Raw genomic sequence first — 22084 nt, forward strand, 5'->3', positions numbered from 1 at the left:
GGTTCAACCTGTAATAGAAATTTGAAGGGATACATTGATTTGGATTTTGCTGAAAGGTCCTGCAAGTTTCTATTGTCCTTGTGCAGTTTATCCAAATTCTTTGGTGAGGCTAAATTTGCTGGTATTGAATGAAGTCTAGCTCTCTCTCCAAAAAACCAGAGACTCCCCATGAATGCACAGAGATCCCAAAGACTTGGCACTTCTGTGTAAGCCACACAGAGCCACGTTTTCAAGAGTGCTCAGTAGCCACAGTGCCAGATTTTCCAAACAGCACCCTGCATATTGCATGATGATTAGGCACTTTGGGGCCATCTGTGGCACATCCCTTCTTTTGAAAATCTGTCCCCAGTTGTGGTTGCAGAACATTTGAAAATGTGGCCCGTTGATCTTTCAAAGTACTAAGTTTCCTCCACTCCCACTGATTCCACATCTGCTCACAGGAGTGCTCAGTACCTTGTAGGATAGAGCCCACCACTATGTGTAGAATTCAGTGTCTTTGTGCTAGCTCTAGGGCACCACTCCCTAGCAGAATTGTTACCATGGCTATTTCTTTCAATGGCTGCCCTGGACTATCCTTTGGTGGATGGAATCAAGTGCCCCATCAATAAAGGACTGATGTAGAAGTAGAACAGCCATGTAGAAGTCAGAACAGCCTCAAATGTAGGAATCATCTCTTCATGACAGCATGAATTGCTGTCCCATGGACCTCCCCAAAAGGAGGAATGGTGTGCTGAAGACCCTTTTAGTGCAGCGGGGAAGAGATAGCAAGAAGATTCAGGTGATCTGACAAGGACCAGTATAATCATAGGCTAACTCATGTCTCACATTTGCAGAGGGGTTTTTCTTTTGAACAGGCTAATATGGCTGCTGTGTTTAAACCTGAAATAAAATGATGTAAATATCTGATTGGAAAAAGAAAATGTTCTATTTTAATGGCTGGAGCCTCTCATGTGTATCACACCCTGCCCTGCCTCAGTATTCTACTGCACAAGAGTAAAAGAACAGTTTAAGAACCTTTGAGGCTCCAGGTTGAATAAAGAACCAGTGGTTAGGTGGGTAGTTTGAATTCTGGGTTAAGATTCCCATCTGAGGCACTTCTAACCTAAAACAATGGAGAAAGTTGGTCCAACACAGTTGCTTGGATATGACATTTCCTATTAGATTTGATTTGTGCATTCACTTTTTCATTTCTTGTGGACCAATTGTCCCATTTCCTATTGTGTTCATAAATGCCATTTTGTGTATAATTAGCTCACAGTGTGCATTTTATACAGTCTTTTCCAGCAGGGCTCCATTTTCCTGTGCTAACTTACATTACTCAGACACCAGTAAAGTTCATCACAGGAGATTTTATTCTGGATCACTCATTTCCTCAGGTGATGATTTCTAGCATCTTCTACGTATCTGCAGTCATGTCTCATGAGCTATATACAGAGGCTACAGGACTGCAAAGTAAAACTCCATCACTCAAACTGTTAACAACAAGGTGCCCTATTATGCAAAGTTATCATCAGACACAAGAGAAAAGGCTTTAGGAGGGATGACAATAACTAGATAAAAAACGCCAGGCTTTTGTTCAATAGTGCGATGCCAATACAACTATAAAAATGAGTTTAACAGTGGGTAGTAAAAAGAAATTGCTCTCTTTCATGCATAGTCTCCTCATTCATATCCATGCTTGAGGATATGCAGAACGACATGGTTAGGTACATGGATCCTGCCAGTATGATGGCCCCAAATCCCCTAGATTATTTCATAATTGACTTTTTTTTGAGTTTTTCAGCAGAAGTACCATGTGTCTTAACATATCACAGGAAATTCCAGTCAGAGGATCCTGATGAGATTATCCGGAGTTACATATCAAAGTCCCATAGACCTATGAGGTATGGTGTTTTCAAAGAGGATTTCACATCCCACCAGGCATTGCAAATCTTTGCTGTGAATTTTTTTTGGAATTCAACTTGGCTTGACTCTTTCCAGCCTGCTGTTGTGCATGTCACAGAAAAGGGGACAGATTATCTCAGAAGTCAACACATAAAAATAATGAGAGTGAAAAGAACTTTGCAATAATAATTATGACTATAATGTAACTTCACCCAACTGACATCTGTTCCCTGAGTGCTCTAACTTGCCTCATAATCTGCTGGAAACAAGCACATCACAACATCTGCCACTTGGTACTGTAAGTAAGTACTAAAGCGGTAGCACTGGAATCTAAACTATTTGCTGTTTTGGTGAGTAATTTTGGGCAGTCTAGCTGAATATACCCATTTTATACTGTTCAGTAAGGATAACTATTAGCATTGTTTTGTATGAATAAATAAATGTATGAGACAGTGAATCTTGTACTGAATTTACCTAAATATTTTGGATATGCTCCAGAGTTTTGATGAAACCATAGAAAACTGTAACATTCAAATAGTACCAGCTGTTAAAATACTAGTGATGAGAATGTAGCACTGATCATTACCTTTTATGTAACGTATCATTTGAGAATCCACTTTTTTTTCAGAAAAATATTGCCACATACATAGAGAGAATACACAGTGATGTAAAGGTTTTATAAGCTTCATAGGTGTCTACATTACTCACAAGTGAAGCCACAGGTGAGGCTACACAGATCCTTCCAAACTACTCTCTCTCAGTCGGTGCGCCACATCTATTATAAAATTGCTATTTTAAGAATATTTGAGAAAACTTACAAGATTATTTCTTGCGGCCCTTTTCCTACAAAACTGGATGCCAGAGGAATGGATGTACAAACAATTAACAGGATATGTCAACACTGCAATAAAAGACCCATGGAATGGATGCAACTGGCCTGAGTTAGCTAACTGGGGTCACAGGTCTGGAACTGCAGGGCCATAAAATTGCAGTGTAGCTGCCCAGGCTCTGAGACCGAAGAAAGGGGCATGTCTTCTGTATGAATATCTGTCCACGTACATGAGTAGTTCCATTAACTTCAGTAGAACTACTCAGTCACATTAACTTAAAGGTGCTTGGCTGCGTCTAGACTGGCAAGTTTTTCTGCAAAAGCAGTTGCTTTTGCGGAAAAACTTGCCAGCTGTCTACACTGGCCGCTTGAATTTGCGCAAGAACACTGATGACCTAATGTAAGATTGTCAGTGTTCTTGCGCAAATACTATGCTGCTCCCGCTCGGGAAAAAGCCCTCTTGTGCAAATGCTTTTGCGCAAGAGGGCTAGTGTAGACAGCTAAAAACTGTTTTGCGCAAAAAAGCCCCGATGGTGAAAATGGCAATCGGGGCTTTCTTGGGCAAAACCGTGTCTAGATTGGCACGGACGCTTTTCCGCAAAAAGTGCTTTTGCGCAAAAGCATCCGTGCCAATCTAGATGCTCTTTTCCACAAATGCTTTTAATGGAAAAACTTTTACATTGAAAGCATTTGGGAAAATCATGCCAGTCTACACATAGCCCTTATGTTTCAGTATTTGCAGTTCAGGACCTTAACTATTAGTCTAACCGGTGTGGAGCTCAGCAGGAACCACAAAATCTCTTTTCTTTAGAAAAAGGGGGTAAGGGTCAGAGCTTTACAGTCCAATGTTGGGGACATTTCAAGACTACAGGGGAGCACCGGGTACCACTGACAAATGGAGAATTTCCAGTGGCATAGACCTCCTGTTTCCCTCCCTTTATGATTTGAAATAGACTTTAAAGCAGAGATTTTTTTCTCTGTAGTGATAAACAGTGAATGAGTCAGAACTGACCCTTGTCTATCATGGGTCTCAGGCAAGTGTGATCTGAGGATAGAGGTGAAATTCTACCTTAAAAGGGGAAATATGTTTCTAGGAGGATGGTGTTTGAAGCTGGAATGCTAAAAAAAATTCCAAGGAGATGGACTGCTGGACAGAGGCCAGGAGAGATGGTCAAAATGTGTATGAAAATGTATCCCGTGTGTATCATAGTACAGACACTATCTATATTTACAGAATATTGCCAAAGCTCTTTCTAGGAATGTGTAAAAGGAACCAGTCAGAGATCTGGGGAACTCCCACTTTCTCGTCTCCTACTTTATTAAACATTGTAGTTATTCTAACATGAGGAGATGCCTTTTTTTGTACAGCCACCTCTCTCATTGGAGATCAATATATTAGAATTGCAGAGCATATATATCACCTTTGAATTGGATGAGTACAGCTTTCAATAGACTAAATGTTCCAAAGAAACTCATTTTTGATGGCACAGAGTGAGTGAATTTATGTGCAGGTGGGTTACACAGGTACAATGTGGTGTCCCTAGCCTCTGTTTGCCAGAAGCTGGGAATGAGTGACAGGGGAAGGAGCACTTGATGATTACCGTTCTGTTAATTCCTTCTGAGGCACCTGGCATTCATCGGCCATTGTCAGAAGACAGGATACCGGGCTAGATGGACCATTGGTCTGATCCAATATGGCCATTCTAAAGTAAAACAGCAGTGGACAATAAAAAGACAGTGGTTTACCAGGGTTAGTACCTGGCAGGCTGCTGCCACTATATTTATCTACACAGCTGCAGGTACTGGCGATCGCAGATCCCATTGGCCGCAAATCACTGTTCCCAACTAATGGGAGTGGTGGGAAGTGATGCAGGCTAGGACACTGCTGCCCACAGCTCCCATTGGCCAGGATTGGCATTCTGCAGCCAATGGGAAGTGCAATCACTGGTACCTGCAGATGCACAGGCAAACATAGCAATAGGGGCCTGCTAGGGGCTAAACCTGGCAGACCGGCTCCAGCCCGCCGGCCAGTATTTGCCCACCTCTCTAGTAAAAGCTAACTCAAAAAGGACTTCATTTCTTGTTTCCATCTGCCAGTTGTGTTTCATGAAATGGAAGATTGTCCTTTCACCCAATGAATTCACCTTTTTTATTATAGAAGTGTTACATTAAATACTAATAACATTGTTTCAGGAATCAGCTAAATGATGTAACAGGCAATTAAACAACTTCAATTATACCATCATGTTCAATATGGAGTCGTTTCAACAGATTACCACATTTCTACTGAAATTATATTCATGAGTGGCTTGGAAATATTTTAAGCATATGCTTCAGTTCTATGATCCCAGCATGAATAATAATAGCAATCTGAGTTGTATCCTCTCATGTCTCACCAATATCATAGTTTCAGCTCAATTTTCCATGAATTATTGAAGCAAGGAATTCTTTCCTGTTTTCTTTGTGAGCCACTGGAGCTGGAAGTAGTAAAATTGGGCAAATGTGCTGTAATAGATAAGAAGCAAAAACAATGTGTTTTAGGATTATATCTCTATGCACAGATGTATAGTTTAGTAAAGAGCTTGGTTCAAGTAACGTTAGTGCTGTGTCAAACTAACTGAAACCAGAAAACTGGAAGTAAGGGCTTGCACATCTTACAGTACCAGTTTGGGGTTGTTGGAGTAGAGCTTTCAACAGACTAAATGTTCCAAAGACCTGCCAACTGCCTGTCATAGAATCATAAGACTGGAAGGTACTACAAGAAGTCATCTTGTCCAGTCCATGCTATCCATCTAACATTTTCATTTTTCAAAAGTTCTCCCTGCCTCTCATGTTCAGCTTCCATCCTCAGTTCTGTTGGTGCATAACAGCTCTCCTTGCAGTCAGGAGGAAATCAGTGCTAACATCAAAAGGTAACGTTTGACCCTAATGGCCTGACTGAGGTTCCACCTAGAGCGCTGAAAATCAGAAATATGTTAATCTAAAATATAAATGACTTCAGTGGAGTTACCGGACCATTAAAGTGATTTGTCTAACTTGTTGCAATGATTACAACCTCTAGACAAGATGTTAAAAAAATGATAAATGTGAAGATAAGATCCCAAAGCAATATATGGGCACCTAAATTTGGTGACCTGATTTAAAAAATGCTGAGTATCTAGCCATTCTATTTTACTTCAGTAGGCACGTCTGTGCTCTTAACACCTTTGAAAAAGCAGGTGACTGATTTAGGTGTCTATATGCATCTTTAGGAGATTCTTATAGGCAGACCCGCCTACAGGAGGAGGGGAAAAGGGGGCAATTGCTCCAGGGCTCAGTGATTCAAAGGGACCCAGGACTCTGGCCACCACTACTCCCACAGTAGCAGCAATGGCGGATAGAGCCCAAGCCCTTTAAATTGCTGCTGGAGCACTGGACCAGTGCTACAAGCAGTGCTGAGGGCTGACTGCTCTTGGCCCCAACCTTTCTGTACAAGGTCCCACCCCTTCTGGGAATGTGGAGTTGGGCCCCTTCTACATTGGCCAGGAGCCTGTGAAGGCTATCGGCTTCACTGAATATAGGCCTTTGATACTTGTTTAATATAGCCATTTAATGTTTCATAATTTTCACCCAGCCACACCTTCCCTAATTTGGAAATTAAATTCCATTTGTTTTAAAAGACATCTGACTATAACTCTTAATCCCAGTGTTTTGCAATGGTGCTGAACACAATTTAGCCTCATCTATGCTTGCAGTTAACAATGGCTTCTGCTTCACGTGCTGCTTCATATGATGTTCCCTTGGCAATGATAAATAATTTTCTAGAGTAGATTAGAATATAAAACTGTAAAGAATGTTTCCCTGAGGTAAATATGATATGAATATACTCTGCCTGCATTTAGTGTTTAAAAGTTAAAGGCCCACTTCATAGAGTTCTTAAACTGGTGCTTAACTTTAAATAGATGCTCATATCACACTTATCACAATGGGAGTTAGTCATTTGCTTAAGAGCTTTGCTGAATCAGGACCTAATTATCTGTTGTCCACAGAGAGACAGATGCAAAAGCCAGTGGAGACTGTGGAAAAAACTCCCATTGACTTCAATGGATTTTGAACAAAGGTCTGGAGATAAAAACTCTCTTCCCTTTTTGATCTTTTCTTCATTTTATAGCTTGGTTTTGAACCTGTTACTTCTGGAAAGGCTTTTGGCATCTACATTTTCTTTGGCTTTCAATATTTTAAGACATCAGTCATGTCCCCTTTTGTTTTTTTCTTTTTCTAATGATTATGAATCAAATTCTTACCACCCATCTCTAAACTCTGATTCCCTGACCTTGCATTAACTCATACTGTAGCATGGCAACACCTCCCAACAACAGAAAGGATTAAGGAACTTGATTTTTCAGTTTAGTTAAATATATTGTGACTATATTTTCCTTTAGATAAGTAAAACCAAGTACACACTGTACATTATTTCCTAGGGTAAACATATATTGCAGGCAGCTGTAAACCCCAGCACTAGCTAACAAGCTAGAATAGTTCCTTCTCCTGAGCCACTTTGGATTCTTGTGTAAACATGTATTTAACTGATCTTCAAAGGCCCATTTTAAATTTCAACTTATTATGGACCTGCAGCTTGCCAACATGTCTTTCTTTAAATGGAAGCTGGGTTCAAATACATGAAAACAACTCAGTCTAACTCAATAACTATTTATTTTATTTTTTTCACAAGTCCAATTTTAAAGTGACTGAACCAAATTTTCCTTACACTTAGGAAGGCAAAAATAAAAGTGTTCCAAGTTGAGACCTTGCATGCCTATCTTTAGACCTAAAAAAATGCACCAAGTCCGAGTCGTAAGACCTTTCAAGGGATGCATTTAGAAACTTCAACTAAGCCTTAATTACAGCAGCATAAATGTCTCACTACTGTTAGCATTCTAGAGAGCACTGAATATATTAGTACTTTGCTGCTGAAAGAGAAAGCTCTTCCAAACAAATTGGTTAACAGGATAAAGTCTTTTTGTAGATAGTAAACAATTTGGTTTTTAATTGTTGAATGGATAGCACCACATAATCCTGTAGAGCATATTAGTGACTCGATTGTTGAGTGGGCCTATGTCTATCTGCTGGGCTCTCAAACATTTCTCCCATTCATTTTCAACACAAAGAAGCAGGAATAAGTTTGGAAGTTACAAAGTTAGTAATAACAGGACAAATTTGATCTGAGGAAGTGGGTCTGGCCCACGAAAGCTCATCACCTAATAAACCATCTTGTTAGTTTTTAAAGTGCTGCATAGTCCTGTCTTTTGTTTCAGCTAGGCCAGACTAAACATGGCTACATCTCTATTTCTATGGGACAAATCATGAAGGCCTTCCTACTTTTTAACACAGTCTTTATACAGAATGACTACTACTTTCAGGCTTTCAGCACAAACACAGCTATTTTATAGAAATTTCAGAAAGTGAAATCATGGGTATGTGAAATCACTTACGGCCTTCGACTCACTTATGGCTTAATCCAAAGTTCAATTAAATCAATGGAAAGACTCTAGTCATTTCATGGCTTTGGATCAGACACTGAAATGGGAAAATGAAGAGACTTCTATGGGAGTTTTGTTTGAATAAGACCGTCTAGGATTTGGCCCATATTTTTTATCTTATGCCATGAGGAGTGCACATCAGTTTGACAGTCTTCTCCCCAAAACTGCTTGCAAAAACTTGAATCAACAGCTTTAGCTCAGAGATGCCCAACTAGGGTGGTCAAGACAGCAAGTGTGAAAAATCAGGACAGATGGTAGGAGGTAATATGCATGTTTGTAAGGCAAAGCCTCAAATACCGGAAATGACCCCATTAAAATGGAATATCTGGTCACGCTATGCCCAAGACAAGAATGGCAATTCTGCTGCACAGCAGGGCTGAGATGCTATGGTGAAGCTCTGGGGGACAAATCTTTGCTTTACCCACTTAGTGCTAGCCAATGCTATTAAGGGGATGACTTTCATAAATGCTATATTTACACAGACAGCAAAGCTGCTATTTTATCATCATTTAGAAGCATTTGCAAACATGGAGTTCCACAATGCCACAAATTATTGTATTTGTTCACATATATACACACACAGAGCTAGTAAGCCATGCAAAGATTGGATTTTATATTGAACTTCTGACAACCCAATAACGTTTCTGGAGAATTTTCAAATTTGGAACCTGGTTTTGCTTCACAACCAACCTCCTGTTTGGCAGTTTTAGCTAGCACTGTGCCAGAAGTAGTTTCATAAAGTTAATTTTACTGCTGGATATCCGACACGTGGAGCTGCTGTACAAATGCATGAGTTATACACTTGAGGCTTCAGAGACCAATAGGATTCTCTTTTTTTTTTTGTATGGAACTTCTCTGTTTCCTGACCTGTCATAAGCAGCAAGACTCACAGGGCCTTAAAACGGAACATGTAACAGACAGCAAGGCAATCGGATAATGCAGGTACAGTCCACTGCAGCAGCAGAATTGAATTTGCAGCTTTTAATATCAATTTGTTCATTCCCTGGGTTAAGTTCCACAGCAATTCTGAGCTATTCCTTGGTGTCAGGAGCCCAAGCCTAAGGTATCCTAATAGGTTAGAGAGGCAACTCAGCAGCCTCATGATCACTACATTGAGATCTTGTCAATTCTCAGGACTTGTCTACCGGGCACTGCAGTGCTGGCCATGGGGGTCAGAATTACAGTGCAGCACCTTAGTTTGCTCTGCAACTGCCCCAGACAGACCCTGCTAGCCAAAGTAACAGGTACCTAGTTGGCATATATATAGTCCTGTGAAAAGTGTAAATGTGACATAGGTAGCTACTTCTATCTGAGCCTAAGTCATCTGTGGTATGCAACTCTACCTTATACTTTTTGTTGGGGGTAGCACATAGGTGTCGACTGCAGAGTAATTGGCAGTTGATTGGGCAGGTCCTCGTTAGACTGACTAAATCAGCCACTGGTGGATTTATCTCAGAGCATCAATCGCTGCTCTAGAGTAGGTGTAGCCTGAAACAGGACTGCATTAATAGCAGTTAGGAATCTTAATTCAAGCTCTCAGGATCTATATGGGGCAATTATAGTGCAACCCTCCAGAGCCCACCTTGCAAGGCTAGATACGCAAGCCCTCATTTCAGATGGAACCATGGTTCATGAACCACGAAAGGATTCTCTCCAGCTGGCAACACTGGGAGGCTCCATAATCCAGAGAACCCCTGTGGCCACTAATTTTGCAGTCTATTCAACTAGCCCTGTTACATCTTCCACCTTTTGAAACATTGGCCCAATTAATCTTGCCAACTTCATTTCTATAATTATATGATCTATAGTCCACCTTGGCAAACTTTACAACAAATTATTAACCGTGAATATGCAGTCTACATCTTCAATAGCTCGTGGCCCTATACAGGCAGTCCCCGAGTTACACGGATCTGACTTATGTCGGATCCGCAGTTACAAACGGGGTTAGCTGCCCGTCTCCCTGGTCTGCTGGAGATCAGCAGACCAGGGAGACGGGAAGCAAAGCCTCTGAGGACGCCGGCAGCGGGACAGCCGCGGCGCGTCTGGGCTGTCCGCTGCCCGCGTGCTCCGCGGCTTTGCTCCCCATCTCCCTGGTCTGCTGGTATCCAGCAGACCAGCAGACTAGGGAGATGTGGAGCAAAGCCGCAGAGGACCCAGGCGGCGGGACCGCGGTGCGTCTCGGTCCCCCGCCCGTGTCTCCCTGGTCTGCTGGGGGGGGCACAGCTAGTACGCCCCCCCCGCAGCAGTCCAGGCTTTTCTCCGGACACCTGTGGTAGAGCAGCTGGGGCGCTGCCTGTTGGTCCCACAGTGCCGCTCTGGACGCTACTGGACCAACCTGGCAGCACCCCAGCTGCTCTGCCCTAGGCATCCTGATTCAGCCGCTGCTGGTCAGTTTCAGCAGTGGCTGAATCAGGACGCCTGGGGCAGAGCAGCTGGGGTGCTGGTGGATTGGTCCAGTAGCGCCGAGGAGCAGCGCTACTGGAGCAACCCAGCAGCACCCAAGCTGCTCTGCCCCAGGCGTCCCCAAGTCAGCCGCTGCTGAAACTGACCAGCGCTGACTACAGGAAGCCAGAGGCAGAGTTGCTCTGCCCCCGGCTTCCTGGAATCAGCCGCTGATCAGTTTCAGCAGCAGCTGACTTGGGGACGCCTGGGGTTCTTAAGTTGAATCTGTATGTAAGTCGGAACTGGCGTCCAGATTCAACCTGTTGAAACTGATCAGAGGCTGATTCCAGGAAGCCCGGGGCAGAGCAACTCTGCCTCGGGCTTCCTGTAGTCAGCCGCTGGTCAGTTTCAGCAGTGGCTAAATCTGGACGCCAGTTCCGACTTACATACAGATTCAACTTAAGAACAAACCTACAGTCCCTATCTTGTATGTAACCCGGGGACTGCCTGTATTATCCTTTTTCCATGATGGGGTACACATTGCTAATGAGAAAATAAATCTCCTTCCACTTTGGTCTTCTTTTTGCTTAGTTTAAATGTTAGGATGAAGCTGAACACAAGCCGTGGGATAAAAGGAAAAAGGGCTTTTCCAATGTCAATATGCATTTAATTTCAGACCATATCACATAATATTTAGTGATCCATCAGCCTGACTCATGACATGAGCAACGTGCCACCAGACTACCAATTCCCAGAATTTGGGAGCTGCTCTTTCACAGTTCAAAGGCAGGAGTAGCTCAAAGGAACTGTTATGGTGCCTAAAAGGGACTTAGTGTAAGGGAAACCAGGAGATAGCTGGCAGTAATTTGCAGTGAAAAAAGAGTAAATGTAGCTTGGCAGGAAATGCCCGGAAAATGTGAAGTTAGGAAAGAGTGAAGCAGAGTGAAAACCAAGGCTGTGTTTATGGAATAAAGCTTAAATTATGGTATTATCAAGTCTCTTCCAAACCAAACCCCACAGAAAGGGAAACTGGCTCTAAATAAACTCACTGCTCTGTTAGAGACTTCCTCTCCTGAGTCACTTACTATCCTGGGCCACAGGATCACCTGCTGTATTAAATATACAGTTCTATATTTTAATTTCAGTTTATGGTTACATTCCCACTCAGACTTATTGCTGGTTGCTATAAGAAGGAGCGGCAATTAAAATCTATTTACAAATGTAAAGGTGAAACAGGATCACATTAAAAAGTATATCTGATTTGATTAAAGACCTAGACATTTTGTAGGACACCTTAAGTTATAAAATCTCACAAAGCTGCAATCAAATAAGTTGTTTCACCACCTTTTACAAAATCTAAGTAGACGTGTGATTGATTTCAAATTTACAATATTATCTGTGGCAAAGATTCAGAAAAGGATCTTGCACCCAATCGAACACTTAGCACGAAGCATATGCTTAAGTTGCACTGAAGTCAACGTGCTTAAAGTTAAACACATGGTTATGTGGTGCCCTGAAGTGGGACAGACTTCTGCATAGTAATCAAGCTTGGATTTCAGACTCGTCACTAGAAAAGTTGTATAAGAAACTACTTCTTCTGAAAAAATGTATTACATAGAGGCTGTGTCTAGACTAGCAAGCTTTTCCGCAAAATCATCTGCTTTTGCGGAAAAACTTGCCAGCTGTCTACACTGGCCACTTGAATTTCCGCAAAAGCACTGACGATCTCATGTAAGATTGTCAGTGCTTTTGCGGAAATACTATGCTGCTCCTGTTCGGGCAAAAGTCTTTTTCTGAAAAACTTTTGCGCAAACGGGCCAGTGTAGACAGCAGAGATTTATTTTCCGCAAAAATCCCCGATTGCAAAAATGGCGATCGAGGCTTTTTTGCGGAAAAGCGCATCTAGATTGGCCACAGACGCTTTTCCGCAAAAAATGCTTTTGCGGAAAAGCATCCTGCCAATCTAGATGCGCTTTTCCGAAAATGCTTTTAACGGAAAACTTTTCCGTTAAAAGCATTTTCAGAAAACCATGCCAGTGTAGACGTAGCCAGTGGCTATGAAGCATGTGTATATGAATAAGAGTGGACAGGACATAAAGGGGAAGGAATTGTTATGGTCATAACTTTTCCTAAATCGTCTATTTTTCATTCATGCATTTGGATTCCTGCTTTGTTAACGCCCCAGATTAGCCCTAACCCAGGGCTCAGTCAGGCTGTGTCTAGACTGCAGGGTTTTTTCGAAAAAAGTAGCAGTCTAGACGCTCGTTTTCGAAAGAGGCTTTTTCGAATGTATATTTTGAAAAAGCCTCTTCCGAAAGAGGCTTGCAGTCTAGATGTAGCCTCGGAGTTGAATGATTGGTGTTTGCATGGTATGTAGTTCAAATTGATAGTGATGTCAGAGACAGTGGAATAGTCATATCAGTTCTTTTGGAAACTGCTACAGAGCAATTTCTCAAGTCCAGCAGCCACAGCCCTGCATGTATTATCCCACCTTTACTCTTGTAAGAAAAGGAGGAATCTCCGCCTTCTGCTCATTGGAATTTACTCACACCCTTCTTACAATATTGATTGACAGTGATTTATTACAAGAACTTATTCCACACAGGTGTCTGGTTTCTGGCTCCCCCCAGTAAACTCAGTGCCAGAGAGCAGATGGTAGCATTTAGCTGCCTTCTGTGCCTGCATGGATGAGAATGTCTGAGGACCCTGAGCTGTGTGCTAACTAGCTCAAAGCAGGTCCATATGACCTTGTGGTTAGAACACTGGTAGCCAACATTTCCTTGCACTACCACTCACGCTGCTGTTCCATCTGAAAGAACTGAACTGGTGGTAACAACAGTAGAAAATTTTAAAAAAATTAGGTCCAATATAGAGCAGGTGAGAGTGTGCACTGGCACTGTAAGCTGCTGGCCTGTCTCACCAGCTCAGGTAGCATTAAACATCAAAGTTTGCTGAGGCCTTCTTCAGGGGAAAGTTTAATGAGGAAACATATCAAGGTAATACAAAACCACCATCCCTCTGAGCAAACCAGGCTGCTGAGGCTCAGAAATTTCCCCTTTGTATATTCTTCCCCCCACCCACACACACATACTGCTCTAGGACCTGTCACAAAAGACAACCTGTAGCTCCCCTTTGGCTATGAATACACACAGCAACATTATTTCAAAATAACATAGCCCATGACTACATAGATGGCAGTTATTTCAACATAATGTCAAAATATTGTCAAGATGGAGGACTTCTTACTCAGATTCCTGTAATCCTCATTTTATGAGGAGTAAGGAAAGTCAGAGGAAGAGTGCTCTATTTCAAAATAAGTGCTGTGTAGACAGCGCCAAAATTTGAAACAAGCTATTTTGAAATAAGTTATGCAATTGATGTAGCTCAATTTCTGTAGCTTATTTCGTGTTAAGCTTTGATGTATAGATGTACCCTTTCAGGCCTTTATAGCAATGGAAGTCTAGTACCAAAGGTTGTAGAGCAGACTCATTCTCTCTGGGTGCATCTACACAGCACCCTAAACTTGAAATAAGATAAGCAATTTGCGCTGTGCAAACTGTGTATCTTATTTCAATCAAATTTCGATTTAGGCTATTTCAAAATTTGGTGCATCTACACAGCGCCACATTTTGAAACAACACACTATTTCGAGACATCCCTCAATCCTCGTGGAACAAGGGATTCTTGGATGCTGAAATAGCGTGCCCGTTATTTCAAAAATATTTTGAAATAATGGGCGGCTTGTGAAGACACAGGGTAGCTATTTCAGGATACCTCCAGTGCCACTAGTCAGGACAGTACAGCATATCCAGAAGGTATGGGGATTATATAAGCAAGATCTGGATGAATTCCCGACACCTAGCTGAGAAGGTGAGGCTTTAGGAGCAAATGGTATTTAAATGAACTCACCTACTCTGCTTTGAAATCTAGCAGATGGAACAATGTGGCTGAAAGTGAACAGACTTAGGCAGGTGTTGGGTTATAAATCACTTTAGTACTCAATGCAAGGTAGTAAAATACTGTTTCAATGTTGTTTTAATTCTTTCATGAATACAGGGAAGCAGGTAGTTTAATGGTGGATGGTGCATAACCTGTCCCAAATGAGTGGGTCACCCGCAGCCAAAAGGCCCTCATTAAGACAGGGGCTCAAAGGCCAGCGTAAGTAGGAGGAGTGAGGACAGATGTCCCAGTCAGAAAGCGTGTGGACTTCCCAGAGGGGTCCCCAGACTTGTTTAACCTGTTCTTCCTCACTGTTCAAAGGAAGAGCTAAACAGACTTTATTACGAGCTATTTGTTATTTTCAGTGCTTGACTGGGGCATGGTGGTGGGAATGTGTTTCTCTCCTGCCTGCCAAGAGCTGAAAATTACCAAGAGATTGATGTGCAGAGATCACAGCACAAAGGCAAGTGACAGCCATAGCAGGTGACTGACAGTTGGCTGACTGGTGAGGAACAGTGACAGTTGGGATGGCCAGAGGAAAAGCGCAGTGGACGGCAGGGCAGCCCAGGTGGCAAGGAGAAGCCAAGCAATGAGGAGCAGTGACCAGAAGGGTGGCCAGCCAAAGCAAGTGATCAGATGGCAGAACAAGCAGATACCTTCTTCTCCAGGTGAGAGGTGAACTCACACAGCTGTGCCTCTGAATGCTGGTTTCTCTTAGTCATGTGGGGTGTGGTGAGGGAGCAGAGAGGGGCATGGAAAAGAACTTTTGATTGAAGAACTCAAGAATAGGAAGTTGAAGGCACTGCTCCACCACTCTGGGCTGGGCTTCTTGCTCTAATTAATGTGGGGTGGCTTCTCTCCCATCATTAAAAGATTCTTTTCTATAGTCAGATGCTGTGCTCATGAGTGGGGAAGAATTGCCTCTCTCGGGTGCACTGGGGGTGGTGTGTAGTTTTCCCATGTTACTGGATGGGAGCCTGAGGTGGTTCTGTGCTGCATCAATGGAAAAGAACTCCTAGATATTGAACATGACTCTGCTTGCTGCCAGCTCCACCTGGCAGAAGGATTATAGCAGTCACCTGGTCCCTTCTAGCTTAGTCCAATAAGGTGTAAATTAAAGGGGGGAATTGAAGAAACAGGGACACAAAGACTAAGAGGTGTTAAAAAAAGGAGAATGAGAGACTGTTCCCTGAAAGAATAAGGGGAGAAGCTATCAAACACCTGTTCAAAGGATTGCTGTCACTAAACAGGCCCTTGAAAAGGTGCATATCACCTTGTCCCAAGTGGCAACACACATGCAACAGCATCAGAAGCATAGGTATGAATGGACTGGAATGAGATCGTTCTTTTGTGCTATGTAGGGAACAAATAAATTCTGTAAATGGCTCAATCAAAAGGGTGAATCCTTTCTACTGCATTTGGAGGTGCATTAATGCACAGAATCAGGTCTCTTCTAGGTGCAGGGATACTGCTGCATATTTTGGAACTTTTAAAATACACAGATGAGAGGGGGGCACTGTTCCTGCTTTCTAAATATTTATTCTGGTTCTGTTAGGTGATGTAAGTGCAAAATTATAACTTGTTTGAAGAGCAGAAGGAGGGTGTGGAAATGACAAATGATGGTCTTGAAGCTTAGGTGCATAAAGAGTGTATGGGCTAGTGGCCACAAAGCTGCAGGAATGAGATGATAGACTCAGAAAACAGTAGCTGGAGGTGTAAATTAAAGGGGGGAATTGAAGAAACAGGGACACAAAGACTAAGAGGTGTTAAAAAAAGGAGAATCTGAGAGACTGTTCCCTGAAAGAATAAGGGGAGAAGCTATCAAGAGTAAGAAAAAGCTAGAAATTGTTGCTAGAAAAATCAACTCAACAAGATCTATGCAGTTCAGGGGAAGTTACATTGTTTATTGACAAATCTGTGTTCTTTTAGACATGTCATAAGCCACAAATTGATCACGTTGGTTAGAAAGTGTGGGCCTGATTCTCCTTTCATTTGCACCAGCATAGATCAGGAATAGCTCCAGCCAAAAATGGTAGTTAATTACCCCAGTGGCAGGGTATTCAGGTTCCACTGTTGTGGTTAAGACCTCTTTCCACATCAAATCAATCATTTGGCTTTTAAAAAAAAATTAAATTTACTTTCACAGACTTTTACCCTGTTGAAGGCCTTTTCTTCTTTATCCTTCCCTTTCAGCCCAGCCCATGGGCTACTGCTAGCTCCTGAGTGCAGAACATGAGAGCTAGGAGTCCACTTAACAGACTGACTTCCTGGTGGGATTTCTGCTCTTGTGATTTTTTTATTTTTTTTTGGCCAAATGCTATAGTTTCTTGGGGTCAATAAGCACCTGCAAATAGCTCTCTAAGTTATCAGTGTCAATGATCAAAGGCTTTGTGTACTTATCCCAGAAGAATAAAAAAGAGACGAGAACTAAAATTAAAAGTAAATTTGGAAATCTTGTGCTTTCAAGCATTTCAGTAGCTCTTTGTAAATGGGACAAAGCAGATATCCTTGCTCTGGAAATACTTTTCAAAGAACTACCATGAAAGCTAAAGACATGCAGGTGAGTAAAAACACACATCATTCAGTTACACAGAATTTTCAGTTGCTACAAAAATATGTCAGGTCGAATTGTCAACTCCACTGGTACAGGATCAAGTTTTTAAATCAGTATAATTTCATAAACAGTCAAGCCAAAGTTCCATCCAATTATTACATCTTTGAATGTAACCACTACAACTCTCTATTTATTATAAGTTTAAGGCTGATATTATTCAGTGGGAAGAGAGATCTCTTTAAGAGTCCTCTAATGTAAAACAATCAGGCAGGAACAGGGACAGTGACTTTCACAATATAGTTATTTGGTAGATCTAATCAGGTTTTCTAATCAATTTCTGATCTTTTTCATTTGAAGTTTTTATATCTGATGTCATTCCAGATGGCGTAATTCTGTAATCACAGCTAGAAAGGAAATGCACAGGATTTTAAAATCTGTACAGTTCCACAAAGGCCAACTAATAATGTTTCCCTGCGTACATTGTAGATGCATATTAGAAGTTGATTGGCTTAAAGAAGTTTTAGTAATTAAATCTGAATACTGTTCAAAACTATCACAGATCTAGATGTTATCCCATATCAGAAAAAAACCCAGAAAGACTGATTATGTATTTGCCAATGTGATAGATTTTTTTTAAATTTGGAACAGACCCAGATTCTCTTATCATGCTCTGCAAAAACTCATTTATATTCCCCTCCAATATATTTAATAGGCAGCAATTAAATCTTCAGTCCGCCTTTCACTTCACTAGCTTACCTGCCTTATAAGAAGACTCTTATTGATTTGTTTTTTGACCTATCTTCATGGTATCTTTAAGCATGACCTGAAAGCAGATGCAGAACAGGAGTTACATGATATTTTTTTTTTTTAACTTGTGACTGGGAAAATTTACAAAAATCATTGCCCTGTGTAATTCACTGTGGAACATTAATTCTCCTTTTCTGTTAAATGGATTCTCGACCTGGGCATCACAAATTGGTCTATTGGGTCATGGCCACTTTCCCTTTCTTTCTGTGCAGATAGGAGTGTGTGCACGTGCGGGGCAGGGGAGGAGAGAGGCATTATTGAACGTGGAAAGGTTATGAACCATCGATCCACTGCTGCTGGTCTTCCAACACCAAGACAAGCAGGCTTCAGATACTTTGAATAGAGACAGTATGGATCATGTGTATCAAGGAAAGAAGATGATCCCAGTGGTGAAAGGAAGACAGCTGCTTAACATGAAGCTAGAAATTGGCTGCAGACAGATCATGGGATTGAGTAGTATGAATCTGAGCAGATTGCCTTCTCCCATTTCAGCTGGCCAGCAGTCTGATCCTCTCTCCTCATATGAAGACCTTTCATTTAATCCAGTTCAACTACTGGGACTATGCAACCACCAAAACAAGGCTGGTGCAGCACAGTACAGTTTCAGGCTCCAATCCCAAACCCAGTAAAATCAACACAAAGATTCACATTGACATGTATGGGTTGCAGATTGGACGCTTAATGCCCAATTGCAGGGAATTCAAAATATTGACATTTAACATTAATCCCCCTCTCATCCTCCCCTCTTGGTTAAATGAAATGAAATGTAACAAACACCATTCCTGGGGTGTAAGCATAAGAAATAAATTTTCATAAATATGTCCAATTTAGATCTAGGCAAAGGGTTCAGCCTGGGTCAAAGCATTGGTATTTACGCAGTAGATAATGCAAACTGACAGGGACCTCAGAGGCAGTGCAGCAAGAATATCCTTATTTCAGTGAAATGCTACAGACCAGTTTTTGCAATCTAATAGCCATAGACATGATTTCCAAGTCCAGCAACATCAGCTTTACACACATGATCTCACCTTTGCTTGCAGTAAAGTAGAAGGATTCTCCTGCTTTCCGTCTGCATATGAACTCTCTTTTGTCCTTCTCACAGCATTGTTTGGCAATGATTACAAGATCTTATTTTAAAACAGATGTCTGGTTTCTAGTCTCCATCCTTATTCTTAAGGCACTTAGTGGCCTGAGCTCCTGATAGCCAAAAGATTAGTAAGGCTTGACGATGACAACTTTATTCCTCTGACAGAGCTGAACTCTATACAATAAAGACAAATTCACTTGTGTGGGAGACAGATGCTTTCTCAGGTGTTGGTCCAGGCTGCTAGAATGAACTTCCACAGGAACAGAGACCATCACAAACCTCACCATCATTTTTACATATACACTTCATTTTTTAAAACTTGTTCTCTAACACATGGAACAATTTGTGTGTGTGGACAGATAATTATTTAAAAATTCCTAAACGCCACTGCATGATGCTCTCCCTGGGGAGCGGACAAGAGAACAAGTGTGCCGGATATTAGCCATGTTGCTTAACACACTACTGGAAAATGTTCATATATTACAGCAATGAGTGTGGTATAAGAAATCAACATTAAACAGAGTAGACTTACGTGTTAAGCCACAGATGCTTGAGGAAGGGCCATGGGATAGGAAGACAGCTGTTGCTTTTTGAGGCATTAAGAGAGGACACCCAAAATACTCTCCTTTCTTCCATGCTTCATATTACCATGACCAAAACATTTATTTGTTCATTTGCCTCTGATCATTGTTGTAGTTTGTGAGAAATCTTCATATGATTAGAAATACATTAACTGAACCACACTTATACAATAATACAGGTTTAGATGCCTGGGATTGTTTCTATAATTTTTGGCTCTTTGTCCTGAAGTATTTTCTTCATGACATTCAAGAACCATTTAGTTTTGTGTTGTAAGGAGTGATATTATATTTGAAATTAAGAGAGGGCCTGACTACCTTTCTTCTGCAGGAATAGCCAGAAGAAGGTGCAAAAGGGCGGGACTTCTACATAAATTTTACCTCAGGGAGACATCTCTGATTTTTTAATTTGGAGGGGATGTTTATTGCTGACTTGCACTGTCGGTTAACAGAAGGTCAAGAACACTCCAAAAGAAGGTCTTTGATTCCTTGCCAGCTTTAGATCAGTGATGCTCCCTCTACACAACATAGAAATGATCCTTAAGAGAGCCATACCATGGAAGTGGGCGGCAGAAATATCATGATGTCTGGAACTGTATCCTAACTCTGCCATGAGCTCTTCAAGGACTCTGTGCCTCCTTTCTATAGATTTATGCATTGTCCCATTTATCACTCTTCCAGATGATACCCTTCCTCCATGTGGATCCCAGCACTCAAAGAGGAGACTTCTGAATCATTCCTCCCTTATCTACAAGAGGTAGGAGATGCTGGCAATATCTCTATCTAGTCAGGAAGGCATGATTGGCCCAAATGGTATTATGAAAGCATAATTTTAAATAACATACCATGAACAAGATGACCATTTAAGTCACTGCAGCAAATTTCAAATCTTCCAATTATACCAAAATTCAGAGTACGAGTATACATGGAAGGATTAGAAAGTTATTAATAAATATATGTAAATGTCAATTTTACCATGCACACAGGTAGGGAAAAAAGTATTCCCATCTATAATTTAAATTTATAGACAGGCAAAGAAAGAAAAATGCTGCTTGAGAAATTAAAGTTTGATTTAAAGATATTTTCCTTTGTATATTTTGACGTGACAATTTGTATACATACCATTTATGAAACTTTAACTTTTTAAATATAAACTGTCATTAAAAATTGCCTGAACTGCCTTAATTTCATGCAAGTGTAAACATTGGAGAGAAAAAAAAAAACCACAATGTTAAACAATATTATCCACTTAAATGATATAGAAAATATTGAGATGTTGAGCCTACTTATGGGGGTTGCTTTTGTGCTTGTTTCTCATGAAGTAATATGACCAGATTTTGCTCCATGTCAAACCAGAAAAACACTATTAATATCAATGTATTTATTTCAGACTGAAGTTGGTATAATTGAAAGCAAAATAATCAAGGTCCATAATTTTACTACTTTGTTTACTACAAGAAAACCATTTCCTTCATTTTGCGACTTCTTTTGCCACTTCTTCTGGTTCATGGCACAGATTCACAGGTCTTGAAGATCCAATCCCTTTCTCTTTAAAGTTCTTTTGACAAAATATTTCCATTTAATCTTAGGTTTTCCACATCCTTTGCTGCTGCCTCTTCTTCCCATGCTTTCTTTACCCATTCTTATCACACCTCAAGCCTGCCTCAAACTATTTCTTACAGTCTCCCCCACATCCCACTCAATACTCCAAAAGCCAGCTCGCATGGAATCAAGCCATAAACTCTCTCAAAATCAATAAATGCTCCATAGGAGTTATTCCCTCCATTAATTGTGCTGTCCAATGTCTGCTTCATTGCAAATATTGCATCTGTAGTACACTTTCCTTTCCTGAAGGCATGGGAAAGCATTCCTATCAACTAATTGAAAATAGTGTTTAGTTTATACCACGAGCAAGCTTTTTCTATTTCTCTAATCCTAGCTGGACACTGGGGCCTCCTAATATGCCTCCCAGTGATGTCAAAAGAGAGAGAATGAAGAAAATTAAAATAAAGGCAGGAAGAAAATATTAAAAGTAAACAAATACAAAATAAATGAAAAAATAGGAGAGAATAGGCCAAGAAAAACAGGACAGTAAAGATAAAGGAAAGGAAAGAAGGAGGATTAATAAAATGAAGAAAAACACTCAGTAATAAATGATAGATAAAACCGATAATATTGAATCAAAGGGCTAACTAACTACTATGGACCCCATCCAGCAGATCGTACTTAGGAAAAATTCCCAGTGGACTGGTGCACTGATTTCCCTGCCCAAGAAAACAAAACAATCAGGCAGCCAGATAGTCGGTTGTGATCCCATCTTCCCATGGCCATCTTTATGAGAACTTAAAGCTAAGCAGAATAAAAACAACTGAGGCAGAAGAAAGGCAGCAACTATAACCAAGTATTCCCACAAAGATCTGTGAGTAGGGCTCCGGCTCATACCTAGGTATTTTCCCTTTACTCCTTGCTGCCTTTATATATCCCTTGTCCTCTTTAAGGATAGGT

At 41.2% G+C, this 22084-nt stretch overlaps 1 long non-coding RNA gene across 1 annotated transcript in view; it reads right to left on the bottom strand.

Annotated features, from left to right (window-relative positions):
• Positions 1-4848: 4848 nt before the first annotated feature.
• LOC149525282 (uncharacterized) overlaps positions 4849-22084 on the bottom strand; it is a 38429-nt gene continuing 21193 nt past the window's right edge. The window contains exon 2 of the long non-coding RNA XR_016348608.1: positions 4849-5218. This is a non-coding gene — a long non-coding RNA (uncharacterized LOC149525282). The remainder of the gene's footprint in view (positions 5219-22084) is intronic.

The sequence above is a fragment of the Pelodiscus sinensis genome, chromosome 2 (genome assembly GCF_052426305.1).
Source record: "Pelodiscus sinensis isolate ZL-2025 chromosome 2, ASM5242630v1, whole genome shotgun sequence".
Taxonomy (NCBI): Eukaryota; Metazoa; Chordata; order Testudines; family Trionychidae; genus Pelodiscus; species Pelodiscus sinensis.